General features: G+C 36.6%; 1 protein-coding gene across 6 annotated transcripts in view; it reads left to right on the top strand.

Moving 5' to 3' along the window:
* ARL15 (ADP ribosylation factor like GTPase 15) overlaps positions 1-15,112 on the top strand; it is a 244,918-nt gene that overhangs the window by 213,835 nt on the left and 15,971 nt on the right. The window lies entirely within an intron of this gene.

The following is a 15,112-nucleotide window of genomic DNA, read 5'->3' as shown; positions in this document are numbered from 1 at the left end:
TCACTAGACAATTCATCACTCTGATGTTTGTTTCAGATTATATATAAAAGATCTGGGTATGATACACAGAATGGAAGTAGATTGTGTCTCATATAAAAGCTTTGGTGTGGAACTGCAATACACTGACTGCTGCACTGAGTCACACCAAAGGATCATTTTTCCCAGTGCCCCTTTCTGACCCCGGCTGGCTTGCAGTGCCATTATTCCACTGTAGGCACACAGTGATGCTGCACCCATCATCCTGTCCTAGTTCTGAGTGATCTTTAAGTACTTCCTAATCGTGCAGTGTTGCATTCATGCCTTTCCACCTAAAAGAATTTCTCAAGTTAATTGTTGAATGCACTTACAGTTCTGGCATCCATTGCAGTCTGTGGCAGCTAGTTTCACAGTTTGGTTGTATTTTGTCTGTGGGAAATCCTTGTAAAGGATCCATGTTCATGAGTAGATAGATCATTGCATTGATGGAAATTTAGACACCAAAAATACTAGCTGGGGAGACAAAATTTGCAGCATATATTTTTCTTTAACTAGATCAGTCTGATGTGGTTGTATATCTAATTTTTCTTCATTGAACTTTATCCATTTGTCCCATGTTGTGTATGGCTTTTGTAAGAAGAAACAGATATAGTGAAAACACTGAAGTTGTTTCTCCATAAGTTATATTTTGAAGTACATTTTCTCCTAATAAAATGTTTTGTAATTCCAGATACAAAAAAGAATCAAAAATAGTTCAAAACACCAAACACTCATCCTATTACATTTTTTGGCAGATGAAAGTGAAGCAAATGCTCAAGTATGTGGGCTCTCCTAAAAATGGCATTTTATTAGGACTACTACAAACATTCCATGTGTCTTCTGATGCAACAGTGTATGAAGTAATTTATTACTCTATACATATGTGTAACTTGCTGTTATGTATAAAATGACATTTGGGGGTGAAAAAGGACATTGTAGGAGGGAGAGAATTTTCCCTCTCAGCTCTATGAGAATTTGTTTTTATGTAGATGAGCATTTGCTTATGAAAGAGAAAAACATTCTTTTTCCTAAAGTAAAGTAAAAGGGTTTGGGCTTTCTAATATACAGAAAAATGTAAAGAAAAAATGTCTGAGAACAAACCTACTGCAGCTACATTATTGTTGTTGTTTCTAAGGGGGAAATATTGCCACCTCTTTATCCTCTGCCATCCTGCTGCGATTGCATTTGATTACAGAATCATACTTTGTCAGGCATAGATGATTATTGGTAGGTGATTTTAGTGGCCAGTGATGCCACATTGAACAGAATTTCTCTCTTTTGCAGAAATTATTTCTCTCTCTTCTAGTTGTTCTTATTTTAAATTACTTATTTTGAAAAACAGTTAATTTGCTTTTTTTGGAACCTGTACTAAGGTTCTGCCCTGTGTGCTTGGCTTCAGTAAGTACATGAGATAGGATCTTGTTGGTATGTGGGAGAGAGGGCTTATGCCTCAGGCATATTTCCCTCTGTAAATTTCTGTTTCTCTGCTAATCTTTGTCATCAACAACAAAGGACAGTGATCAGATTAACTGAAGTCTGTGTGGACCCTGCCTCACAGTGCAGTGCCACACAGGTGACTTTTGTGTAATAATTTTTTAAAGTTGTAATTGATTTTACATTTTCAGTTGGTTGCATGTGGTCTTCTTTCTGAGCATGCTATGGTTTATGTTCCATGTGAGCTGCATTCTTTTTGCACTTTGTAATAGATAACACTTACGTTAGTTTGATGCATAATTCTGTTTTATTTTTGGTTTTTTGTGGATGCATTTCAACTGTGGCCATCTATGGAAATGTTTTCTCTGCCCAAATGATTTACAATCATCTTCTCAAAAAATTATTCAAAACTGGGTACAACAAAGAGCATCAGTGCTACTTCTTTATCTTTCCAGGTTGAAAACTAGCTGTAGAAAATACTTTTGAAAGTGTCTTTCTAGCTACTGTGATTTGGTTTTATGCAGCTACAATGCTGTGGTTGCAAACTGCTATAAAACTACAGTCACTGGCAATGCTTCGGTTGGCTGTTTCGTTGGAATAAAGTAGTGACTGATTTTAATTTTCTCATCAACAAAATTTTGAAGCAATTCAGCCTAACCTCCAGTTATGTTATATAATTTATATTCAACAAATGGTGTGATGTTCAAGGTCTAAAAACCCTAAACTTTGCAAATTCTCAACACGTCTGAAAACTAAGTCAGCATTCAAAGTCAGCATTCAAATCAGCATTCCTGGGTTAGGAATGTAACTGTAAGCATCTCATTTGACAAATCAAGCCTAAATTAATTCCTGATTATTTTTGGCATTCCGTATTGGTGAAATGTTAATGTCAATCATGTGTTATTGTGCTCTTGACATTGTTGGCTGTTAAACTTCCTTCTACAGATTCTTCTGCAGTGTCTTTGTGAAATATGTGCTTCACAGAGCTTAGTACTAAGTATGGAGAGCCAAAAATTGGCCATCAGACAGTCTGAAGCACATGCAGATACTTTGGTGGTAAGGCACAAGAGTAAGATTCAGCAAGGGTTCTTTTAGGAATCAGCCATTAAGAATATTTATTAGTGTTTAAGCCTTGATTCTGCAAAGCTCTTAAATAAGGACTTACTTTTAAAGATGATAAGGGTCCTATCTCTGGTCCTTTAATGTCTTTAATTCTTTTTATGTATAAATGGTACATTTTAAATATTTGAAGTTCAGCATGCATTTAAAATTTTACTTAGCATTCTATTTAATCCTGGCTCTTTTTAATTTGCTGGTAATCCTTTAAGAAAGGACTAGGATCCAGATGGGAGGATGTGCAAGGCAACGCACAAAGAACTATGTAATTGTAGTAATTGAAGGCTTCTCTATCTGACTGCCTTTATCATAGATTTTGTTTGTCTAGTGCCAAATAGGTCATTGAAACCTAGTGGTTTTTAGTGGTTCCTTTTTGTGTTTTCTCTCAGTTCTCTTCTCTTGATACCCAGCTTGAGAGAACTTTTCTGTGGTAAATATTGACCATGAAAGACACTTTGACTCTGGAAAGTGCTGTAAAATGGTATGAATTTTGACAAATCAAACTATGAATGGGTACATCTTAAAAGTACTAAAAATGCTGTTCTTTTTCTTCTGTAGACAAGTTTTGTGCAAGGGTTGATTTGTTCATTCACAGCTGGTACTCTTATAATGAACTCTCGGTATACGTTCATTTGTGTTTTGTTGGGGTTTTTTTGTTTTGTTTTGTTGGTTTGTTTTTTGTTTTTTTGTTTTGGTTTGGTTTTGGGTTTTTTTCTGTGCAGATAATTTAAATGAGCCTCTGAACTCAGCTAAAAACAGTGTGGTCTTGCATATTAGATTTGGAGGAATTTGCGTGGGGATATTCCCACTAAAAAAAGCCCAGCCTCTTCAGTTTGACATTTCTCTCTTTTCACTTAAGAGTTCCTTATTCTCAGTTGAGAGGTTTTGCACTCAGTCATACTGCTGTGGCTTGACCAGTCTGTAAGCAAGCAGAACCTGTCAGAGCTTCACATGTGAATGGTTGCAGTTGAGCTTGAAGTTGCCCTCACCGGGAGCAGGAGAGGACACGGTGTTTATGAACAGTTCTTCCTTCATTATCACAGCATTGCTGGTAGTTACTGAGACTCAGCAGTCTTTTTCACAGTATCTCTTTTGGAGCATCAGGGCTTTTGAAACAGAGAATGAGTTTCTTTGAGTTTGAGATGTCTGCCTGGAGATACAGAAAGCCAGTATCCAGAAATAATTGCTTGGATAGCACAGTAGCTGTCTATTTTCACTCTCTGAGTTGTGCTTTACCTTTCTTCATGCCTCAGTAGTCCTGGTGTGGACAAAGTATCATCCTGATTCTCCAGTAGGAGAAGCAGAAAGAGGCACCAGCTGCAACAAACAGATTAGTAGTGCTTCCTTCAGCTACTGGCTACTTTCAGCCCATTGCCTACAAGTTTCTTACTTTGACACCCGTGGTATATAGTTGGTTTCTAAATACATTACACTTTTTTCATCAGCACCAGATTATTTTTACCTTTGACAGGAGAAGGCTGTTACAAGTCACGTAACTTGTAGTGTTTGAGCCACAGATCTCTGGGTGGGAAAAAGAATATCAGTGTCTGAAGGTACAACTTCCACTGTGCTTTTCTCCTCAGAAAGGAGGATTTGTCCCAGATGAAGAGCTTTCCTACCTTTCCTGAAATTTGTGTACAGAGCACCTAGGAAAGCATCAAGTCTTCATCTTTCCTACAAATCATCTTTGCTATAGCTATTAAGGAAGCATCTGTCAACAGCAAAAGGCTCAGACAAGCAACCAGCAAAGTTGGGACTGGTTTTTAAAGTATTTTTGTGTTTGAAACTGCAGGAATATCTTTCAGGAGTAAAATAGCACTACTGAAAGTAATTTGCAATTTTCAGTGGAGGTGCCTTCACAGACTGTTTAGATTTATTACTTGTCTTGATGCTACCAATCACTTTCATTCTGTCCTTTTGCAGACATCACAATTGCTTGAGAAAATAATTTCCTTGGGTTTTTTTCTTGCCTCCTTTTACTGGTTCTTATGCTATCATGATTGCTATACTGTATTGAAATCAGTCTTGCTGTGATGTTCCAGAGTTTTGTATCGACTTTTAAAATATTTTTCAAAGTAGAGAAATAAGGGATTTCACTGTTCCTGTACTTCAATTCATGTATCTCAAACTTGGTTTAATGTAATATAAAAGTTTTATGGAACTAATGTTTATATTTTTTAATTGGAAAAATATGTAATATTTATGGTACTAATTAGGTAGTCACAATGTTGCTTTATATCAGAGGTTCTCAGTGTATTTTTCATTCTGCTATCAGTGGATTATTATCAGACCTCTTAGAACAATACCTGGGGTTCTAACACCCTGCTGTGCAAAAACAGTGTTTATTTTAGTGATTTGATTAACCCATTCTAGGTCAATAAAGCTTGCACACATTCATGTTAGTGTGCAAGGCTAAGTGCATAAGGCTGTGGTGAGCAATGAAGAATTACAGCAAGGAAAGACAATGCTATTTATCTTGCTTAATATAGCTGTCTTTCTGTATGAAGATTTCATGTCTCAGTTGTTTCCATATATGGTACCAATAGGAAAGTTCCTCTGTTGACTTCAGGTGGTACCTGAATCTTTTTCAAGCAAATGGTTTTGAGACTATTTTAGGAGTTGTTTGGACTTTTTGGTCTTAGGTTAATTTCTGTGTCTTCTTGGTTTGTGTGTTTAGGGAAAGGATGAGGAGAATGTGAGGGAAGCTCAGCACAAAAACATATATCTTACCATGATTTACTTGCCAATATAAGTGCTACTACATAGTAAGCAGGAGACAAAAAAGAAGCACACATTATAGTTCCATCTGAATTCTTCTGCTGTGGAGTTTATTAATTTTTATTATTTATTACTGTCTCTGGCAGTAACCCCTCTCCTTCTCTGTATCATTTTTATAGTCAACTTGTGAAGCCAACTATCATGAATGTGTGCAAGCTTTACTGACCTAGAATGGGTTAATCAAGTCACTAAAATAAACACTGTTTTTGCGCAGCAGGGTGTTAGGACCCCAGGTATTGTTCTAAGAGGTCCTCCAGAAATGCAGAGAAAATGTGATACCACTACAACACTTGCTGTAGTTTGGGGAAGCATCATTAAAAAAAGAAAAAGCATGTTAGGAAAAACAAGTTGTCCAGTGTTAAACTGCAATTGCAAATCTGTTTTCACTGAATGTCCCAAAGCTTCATTTCAGTCTGCTGCTAAAAGGCATTTACTTGTCATAGCTATCTGCCAGAATACATTTAAATGATTTGAAAGTAGGCTTGGTGGAGTGGCTGTAAGAGGGTGAATTAGTTCTGTGTACGGCTGCAGCAGGTTGGCCCAGCGGACTTCTGACCCAGAAGGATCCTGAGTCACTGCAATCTGTTCTGTGGGAGATGGAAGGCAGTGTGACCTGGCTGTTGGACATGTTTTCAGCAGTCGTGAGAAAACAGCCTGTGGGCTAAGTGATGCTATGGTTCTCCATGCTATTCCTGGCCTTGTGGGCTGTGGTGCTGCAGCAGATGGTTCTTGTCCAGTTGGGTGGATTTGAAAGATCAGAACAAGGTAAGCAGAGGAAAGGCACTTGACTGGAGGGGAGAGGGGAAAGAATGAAGAGGGATAAACAAGCCATGTTTATTTTCTCTTTTTTGCTTTGAAGTTTTTGCTTTCTATCTTTAAATTCTGTATAAATATATATAAATATCTTAACAAGTAAACAGTAAGACCATTTTAGTGGGCGAGGAGGACAACAAAAACCTACCGTTAATGTTTCCATAATCAGCTGAAGTTCTGACTTTCTGTTTGTATTTAATTGGAGAATCTTCAGTTGTGTTCATTAACTCTACATCCACAAACTTCTCAAATGTGTTGGTAACTAAAATGAATTAATATTAGGTTTGTAGTGTCACTAAACTTAAATGGAAAAGCCAAAAAAAGGTCCTCAAACTTCTTAAACATCCTTGGTTTTCTAAATACAGTCCTTTTAGTATTTAAACACAGGACTTTGCAACCAAAAAATCTGCCTTCTCGGGACTTGAGTGTTTTAGGAAACATAAAATTTAACTTAAATATTACTCTATATTAATTTTATATTCTGTTATGAAGAAAGTAGTATTTTATTCCTGAGACTTCCTATGAAATTCTTCACTAATGGGCCAGCTGTACTTCAGACTTTTTGCAGTCACTGAGAGAGAGATAGTTCTACCTTGAACCATTCATCTTCTGGACTGTGCAAATTTGCTGTGAATCAAACTATTTTTGCTGTGAATCGAGCTATCTTTACCTTATTTAAACAGAGTTTGGTGGGGTAGTTATGTCTTGAGTGTTTTAGACTGGGATTTTAATGTGGGAATTGTAGTTTCCCAGCAGTGCTTGCCACGTAATTATTGACGTTGATAGTGTGGAAACATTTGGTTCTGATTCCTTTAGAAAATCTCCATGCTCCAGAGAATATTGCCTTGATAAGTACAGATAAGAGCTGTGTGAAGTCTAATCAAGTTTTGGGGGGTTGGGATTTTGTTTGGGTTTTGTTTTTTTTTTTTTTGCAGTTTTTTAGATGGTTGGTTGGTTGATTAGGTTTTCTTAATTATTGTTACTCCACTGTCTAGAGTATGAATACTCTACTGTCTGCAGAGTTTTTCAGCACTGGGCATCTGACACAATATAGTTATACTTCTGTACACGTTTAAATGGTCTATTACTAGTCTGCTGCCAGGCACTAATAAAAATATATAAACCCTCTGATCAAATTTTATTATTTTTCTCATTTTCTTTCTAGACTGTTTATGGTTCCACAAGAGTCTTTAATTCCCAGTCATGATGCACTGTTAATGGGCTTTAGAATCTCATCTCCTTGGCTTCATGCCAAGCAGAAGTCTCAGCTATTTTTTGAACAACTACACGTGTGACATATATGTAGCACTGGATTTCCTAATAAAGCTGTTAATGTGAGAAAATGGCAAAAATTTGTTCAACGAACTGCAATTCTTTATGCATAAATTTACCCATAAAAATAAGAGATAGATTTGCTAACAAAATATGATTTGTATAAACTTAGTTTTACTCTATTTTAAACCCACTGAATCTGTGGATTCAAACTTACCTGAAAGGGAAAAAAAATTAACACTTAATATGGACATATCATGATTATGCAAAAAAGTTGAGACATGTAGATGAGAAAGATTACTATGTTTACAATGTAAACTTCATTTTAGTAATAAATACTCGGAAAGAATTTTTAAAAATCCTAACTTTTTTATAATTCTAAATTACTGTTATTTTCTGCTTCCCAGCATTTGATCTGGACAAGCTCAAGAAGTTGGCCCATGGGAATCTGGTGAGATTTAACAAGACCAAGGGCTGGTGCTGTACCTGGATCAGGACAGTCCCAGGTACCAGCACAGGCAGGGCACAAGCAGCCCCAGAGCAGCCCTGCCCAGAAGGGCTTGGGGTGCTGTGGGTGAGAGGCTGCTTACTTTTGGCTAGCTAACTGAGTGCAAATTTGGATGCATTCACTCCTCTGTAATAGCTAAGTGATAAGCACTAATAATGCCCCATGTTTTCCCAAAGGAAAAGGGGTTCTAAGGAAAACCCCAAAACCTGTCGTAGCACATCACCAACTCACCTGTGTCATTCCCCTTCTGGGGGTCATAAGATGTGCCAGATCCAGGTGCTGACAGAGCCTGTTTGTAAGTCTGTCTATTTTCGGAGGCAGTTTCTATGTAGAAATGACAAGTTTCCTGAGCTTCTCCAAGGCACAGACTCAGAAAAGAACAAGTCTGAGCTGGTGTGAGTTCCTAAAAAGAAGTGTTGTTTTTCTTCTGCCTAGTCATTACCTGACTGAGCTTATTCCAACATACTTGGGACGGGGGTGGCTGGGAAAAATTGGAAAAAATTGCTTGCAAGTCAGAAGTGAAGTATTTACCCATCTGACTGGGACTGCTCAAAACTGGTAATCAAACACTTGGTGAAGTAACTTGCCATTTCAGGATTGTAATCTTTCCTCTTTCCATCTGCAAAACTGGGAAAACAGTACTTATTTAGCTCATGGGCATAGATGACATTTTCTTCGTTAATATCTTGGGCATGAGATAGTATTCTTGCACAAAAGTCTTCAAGAATTCAATAGTATTTTTGAGAAAGAGAGCTGGTATCCCTATTGTAATTTGTGTCAATTCTTAAGCTTGTTTATGCCTCCTTAAATGATGCTCAAAATAGTGGGCATCATTTAGATATGGGCCCCCTTAAAATAAAACCAAGTGATACAGAAGTAGAGAAACCAAATTTGCTTAACTCACAGTGCTCAACAGTTATGTTTATGTTAAAAAATATTCCAAGATCTGAATTTTAATTTATTGAAGACATGGTTCAAATTTTTTTGCCTTCTCTCTGTGTATGATATATATGATTATTTATCTAGGTGTTTCTTTAGCTGAATATTAGATATAGTAATTGAGTATGAGGATGGCAAATGTTACCATATATTTTTATTAGCCATACTTTCAAAGTATATCATGATGATGATATGAATTTGGCAGTGGTATTGTTGAACTAGAGTGAATGATAAAGTGGTTTGCAGTTAGTACTTGCATTAATGAGTAAGCATGAATTATAAAAACACCACTCATATTGAAGCTTTTCCAGATTCAGGTTGGTCTGAAAGACAGGGAGTAGTGTGGTATTCCTTTAATATCTCAGTACTATTTAAAAAATAATTTCTTTAAACCCAGGATTATGACTCAAAATACAGACTTTAGCTGAAATGAATGGGAAACACTGGAGAGAAATGAGTAGCTGTGAAGAAGATGAAGTTTTTATGGCCCATACTGACCTCTTGCAATTTCTAGTAAACAAAATTAATCTGAAACTAATCATGCTCTGAGCTTTCTAATTTGAGTTCTGTGTCTTTTCCTCTGTTTCTAATGAAATATATCTTTCTTTTGCTGTCCATCTCGTTCACCATTTCTTCATCTATTCCTACCTATTCCTGTTTTCCTAGGTTCTCTTTTGAGCTGAATTATGGAAACAACAAAATGAGAAAAAAACCTCAACCAACCAACCAAAAAACCCAACCAAATAAAAAAAAAAAATCCCCCAAATAAACAACCCACCTGCACTTAAAAATCCCCAACAAAAAGTCCCTAAAGAAACAACGCCCCCCCCCAAAAATCCAAACAAAAAAAAGAAAAAAACAAACCCCCCAAACAAACAAACAAAAAACAAAAAAAGAGCAAAAAATCCCACAACTGCACAACTCTGTAGACCTCTTAGCTCTCTTTCTTTTCTGTTGGGCATACTTGACCTGATTTTAATGTAAGCCCACTAATGGAGCTCTAGTCACCCTTTGTGATTCCAGCATTTGTATAGTACTTCCGTCCTGCAGCATTCACTTTTGTCCCTGACTAACATGGACCATTCTACTCCTACAGTTAAAACTGAATAGGAAGTAAAGCAGACTTTGCTCATGGCTGGTGATTGCTGAGGAAACTTGCCTCCCTAATTCCAGGTAGCCGGTCGAAGCTAAAATGGTGATCATTCAGCTATGGAGCCTGGGAGTAAACTTTTTCTTGTTTGACTGCTGTTGATATGCCAAATTCTCATCCTTCAGCCTAGCTGCAGCTGGATATTTGGTTGTCATTGGGAGCCAAAGGTGGGCTGGCAGCTGTCCAAGTGAAAGAGATACTTTGCCATATGTATTTTAGACAAGTTCAGTCAAAAGGTTGCTATGTCTTTTACTTTGAACTTAAATGAGGAAGGAAGATAGAGGGCTTTCTGGGAAAGCTCTTCAAGAAGTTGGGCATTACTCAGCTTCTTTAAGGGTTACAACATCAGTACTCTGAATGCCATTTTTAATTCTCATAATCTGTTATAACAACCTTTAGTTTAGTGCTTTTTCCTTTGTTTTAAAGCTAATGTCAAAAAATCAATTCCCCAGTCACTAGAAAAGAAAAAAACAGACTTTCCAAGGCAGAGAATACATGGAAAATAATGAAAATTATCACACAATTATATGTGGGGTACTTTTGCAGTACAGACAGCTTTGTACTGCACAGGAAAGTGGAAAACTCCTAAAGGTGAAGAAGAACAGTCACACTTAGGCTGTCAGACATCTCAGCTGTATGTGGCTGTAGGAAGTTTTGAAAGCACAGGTGTGTTGCTGTGTCCAGTTGCAGATTAGCAGTAATTAGCAACTGGCTTAACTGCTTACTTGCCATTAAAATTTATGCCTTTGTTGTTAATTATAAGTAGGGTCAATAAGTTGTTTTGGTTTGTCAGAACAAGCTCTGCTCTTAGCAGTGATATTGATGAACTGCAGCTTTGTAAATGTCATGGGAGAGTGCTGTTGTCCAGACTCCTGCCCCTCTGCTAATTCACAGGTCAGTCCACTGTCAGTTTTTCAAAAGAGACTGGCTTTTTGTCTACAGTTCTATAGATCCAAAAATTGTATCTGTACTTGTCTAATGGATTTGTTAAAGTGTCTCCTTTTCATGGATTTGTAATAGCAAATGGTCTCTAATACATTTTTAATTAGTTGATTAAAATTAAATTATTAATTAGAGATTATCTTCTGTGAAGCAGAAGAAATTATGACAGGAGTAATCAAACATTAATTACTGAATATTTTGCTGATCGGCTGTCTGCTGAACATGCTGTACTGCAGGTGTGTGATAGGAATGATGCCTTTTCAGGCTCACCTAAAACCAGAGGCCAGACAAAATTAAGAGCATAAAAAGCATTAATACTTATTGAAGGGCCTTGAGGTACATTTAGGGCATATAGAGCCCATTCAGGAGCGACACCCAAAAATGGATGGTGGGTCACGGGTTTTCACACTTTTATAAGTTCAGTCCATTTGTATATTGGGAGTTAATTTTCGAATTACTGCTTCAGGTAATGAAGTAATTTACCCCAAGTTTGCTCCCCCCCAGCTTACTTTTGTTTACATTTCTTGGGGCCTGAGACAGTGAGGTGTCCTTGATTCCCAGACCTAGAGAGGAATTGTTTTGTCTGACCAAAATGTGAAGACAGTAGTTAACACTGAATATGGAGTTTAGAGTTACACACTAAAGAATGACAGGATTACAAATATATGAAAAATATAGAAGCTAAAATCCTAAGGCATCAGGAAAAGTAAAACTTTTCCGTAACTTCTACTCCAAAATAGGTAAACTGTGCCTCAATCTGTTAGAGATGGAAAATATTCTTTTCACATATTTTTTTTTAGTCATACTGTTTTGAGGAACATATTAACCTTTAATTGCCTTCAATGTATCCTGGCATAATAGTTCAAGATATATTTAATATTCATCTGGCATTATAGCACCAAAAAATTGAGTAGTTTATAGAGGGTGGTATTATCTTTCATGGTACAAGACTGCTGGCAAATCTTCTTTAGATTTTACTTTTAGGATTACCACATTATTGATTCCCTTTGCTTTCACCTCAGCTTCCCTGGTTTTGGTAGTTGGCTGTCAGTGCAGCTCTACATTGCTGGTTTTTAAAAATCATCTGAGGAAAGATAGTGTGTTTTGCTTGTTTTGTACATGAGGAATTATAGAACACATACATTAGCAAAGGATTCAAGAAGTTAGAGTGTAAATATAGACTATGAAGATTTTCTTTTTGAGCAAAAAATCACCTGCTGTCCAGTAGGACAGCCACATGAAAAGCATTCACGTATGAGCAGTCTGACTATGACAGTGACAAATAACTTCAAGTGTTTTCTGAACTAAGAACTGTTGTCCTGGATAGCCAGAGAGCTGAGCCATTCCCAGGTGGACTTAGAAGCATCCAAACCAAATATGAACAGGAGAGTTAGGTTCCAAAATAAATTATTAGGAGTAGACATTTGTAGTAGACAAAGCCAAATATGTTTTTCCTCTTCTGCTTTTATATCAACAGATGATGGAAGTTATTTAGTTTGTACTGAAAATGTTGGAATGTGATAGTGAAGCAGAGTTGTCACACCTGTGTTATGCTTTCCTGGTTGTCTAGACATTCCAGCCTCCGTTCATTCCTGTGGATCTGAATCCATCACCTGTGCTTAATACTTATGTCTGTTGAAAAAAACTAAATACTCCTCCAAATGGTATGTCAAGAACATGCTCCTCTAACTTCAAACAGGCCTTTAATTCTCTTGGGTTATGTGAAGTATATTGGTGTCAAGATAGAAAGATTACTTTAAAGAAACCAGGTGTTCATTCTCTGAGATTTTTTTTATAGACTTACCCATATATCTCCTGCTGTTTTCAGCTACATCAGCACGAGGAAGTATGTATTTTTGACTGTGGTGCTGAAAGCTTTTAAAATATATCTATGAAAGATGCCATCCAGTTTGCTGTAGTGGTTGTATGTCCTCCTTTGTTGCAATATGCCTTGCATTACTTAACTCAATTTCCTTCTCTTGAAAATGAATCTTATTCCATCTTTAAAAAGTTAAATTTATTCTTTGAGTTTGAGACACTGATGCCACAGTTCACTCCTCTTTTCCGTACCTCAGTCATCTGTCAACTTTCCAAAGCTTCAAAAATCTCAAGAGAATACAATGAATGTCAAATGTGAGAAGAGTGCTGTCTCAGTAAGTTTGACCTGATCAGGAAAATTTTCTTCTTTTCTTCTCTTTCCTTTTCACCCGAAATGACTTCTTCAGGAAACATCCAATCTTTCTGTAACTCAGCGGATCAAAGTGCTGTATTGTTGGATCTTAATCACATATAAATGGCTCCAGAAGGGATGAGAGCTCTCTTTGTTGATTAGAGGCTTCTAGGCCAAAACCGGTGCCAGCAGCCATAAAGGAAATATGTAGACCTCTGTTTGGTCATTCAGTGAACCATGTCACTCTAGGTTTGACCCACACTTCTTTGCACTAGCTTCCTTCTGCAGGAAGGTGGCCTAGATCATGGCTGTAAAATATATCAATGCTAGCAATTGTAGGCAAAGAGATTTTTTTTGCCTTTCTTTTTGATGTCTCTGCTAATTTTTCTTCTTGCTGTTTCCTTCTTCTCAATGTTACCAGCTTTAAGCACAAACTAGGTTCAAAGTGTTCCAGATTTGTCTGTATTAGACAGAGCATGTTCTACATCATTGTGGTGTCACAGTATCTTGCAAAGTGTAAGTGCTAAGTATGTGCTAATACCAAAGTGTAAGACCATAAAATATGTTTTGGTTGTGCTGGGTGTTTTGCATATTGGTACTGTTATAGGTAGATGGAGTGCTTCATTAATAACATTTTTTTACCAAGTGATTTTACTTCTTTATAGCCCATCAAGATATTAGAAGAGCTTAACAGGACATAACAGTATTGGATAGGACATTAACAAGACATTGTATTTCTCCTTTTGCTTCAGCTGTGCATTTTTGGGCAGCCATTTTAATGATAATGTCACTTCATGTTTTTACTTGGTACAAGCTGAGATGTTCTTGTTTGTAGAACAAGGTGTAGTTGATATCTAAAGTGCAATCCAGTACCTTTCTTACCCTGCTATATGAAGCATGAATTAACTGCATAACTGATAATAGACTTAATATCTCTGAATGTTTGTAGCGAAGAGAAAATAGAGAATGAGAAGTTGTGCATTATTCAGGGTATTTGTGCACAAACATGAATGTTGATGTTCATTGGATTATCTGTCTGTTACTGACATGCTTTAAAATGTCATCCAGTGAAGCAGGCAAACCAAACAACTTAGCTGATCAATCACATACTCTAGATACTTAAAAGAAAATAATTGAACTGTTCATGTTTGCCATTTACATTAGAAAATTCATTGGGGAAAGTAAGTGACAGAGTGTTCACAGAAATAAGGATTGGTTTATATATATATATATATATATATATACACACACATATATATACATATATATATATATATATATATGCACCTTGTGAGTGTCCGGGCTATCTATGTAACTAGAACAGTATAACTTCAAACGTAGTTTCATTGGCTTTTTAATTCATATACTGTGTCCATAAAAACAGGCAAGGCTAAAAGAGAAAAAACTTCATGTTTTGTCTAACAGTTCTGGTAAAATTCAGAAAAGTCAGATAGGTCAACTTTTAATTAAAAATGGAGTATTCAAATCCTACTAGAAGCATTATGGTCTTGCATGTGTTTTGTATGAAATGAGCTCTCTTACTGAGAATTCAATGAGAATTATCTCTCAATGAGAATTGCTCTCCTCCCTCCCACAAGAACAGCTGAAAATCTAATCAGACCACTGGACAGTGGGGTTTTTTTATAGGATTCAGTTGTACTTGTTCGTCCATGCTTGTCTTCAATCTAAACCCAAGTGATTTAATTTATACCTTCTTTTTACTGATAAATACTGTTAATACATTTAAACTCTTGTGAAAGTAACAAAGGAAACATTTTTGTTTTCTGTGACAGATGTCACTGTTCAATCTTGATTTTTTCTAAGCATTGTTCACTTTTCAGTATACTCTTCTTCAAATGTTGTCAAGTCCTTTTGCAGATTCATGCTTTCTAGCTGGCGAACATCAAGCTGATACACTACCAGCTGGACTGGACATATTTTTTTAATATGAAGTAATTTCTGCTGTCATGGATTA

The sequence above is a fragment of the Zonotrichia leucophrys genome, chromosome Z (genome assembly GCF_028769735.1).
Source record: "Zonotrichia leucophrys gambelii isolate GWCS_2022_RI chromosome Z, RI_Zleu_2.0, whole genome shotgun sequence".
NCBI lineage: Eukaryota > Metazoa > Chordata > Aves > Passeriformes > Passerellidae > Zonotrichia > Zonotrichia leucophrys.
Note: the sequence above shows the minus strand (reverse complement) of the source record. Positions and strands in the feature narration are given on the sequence as shown.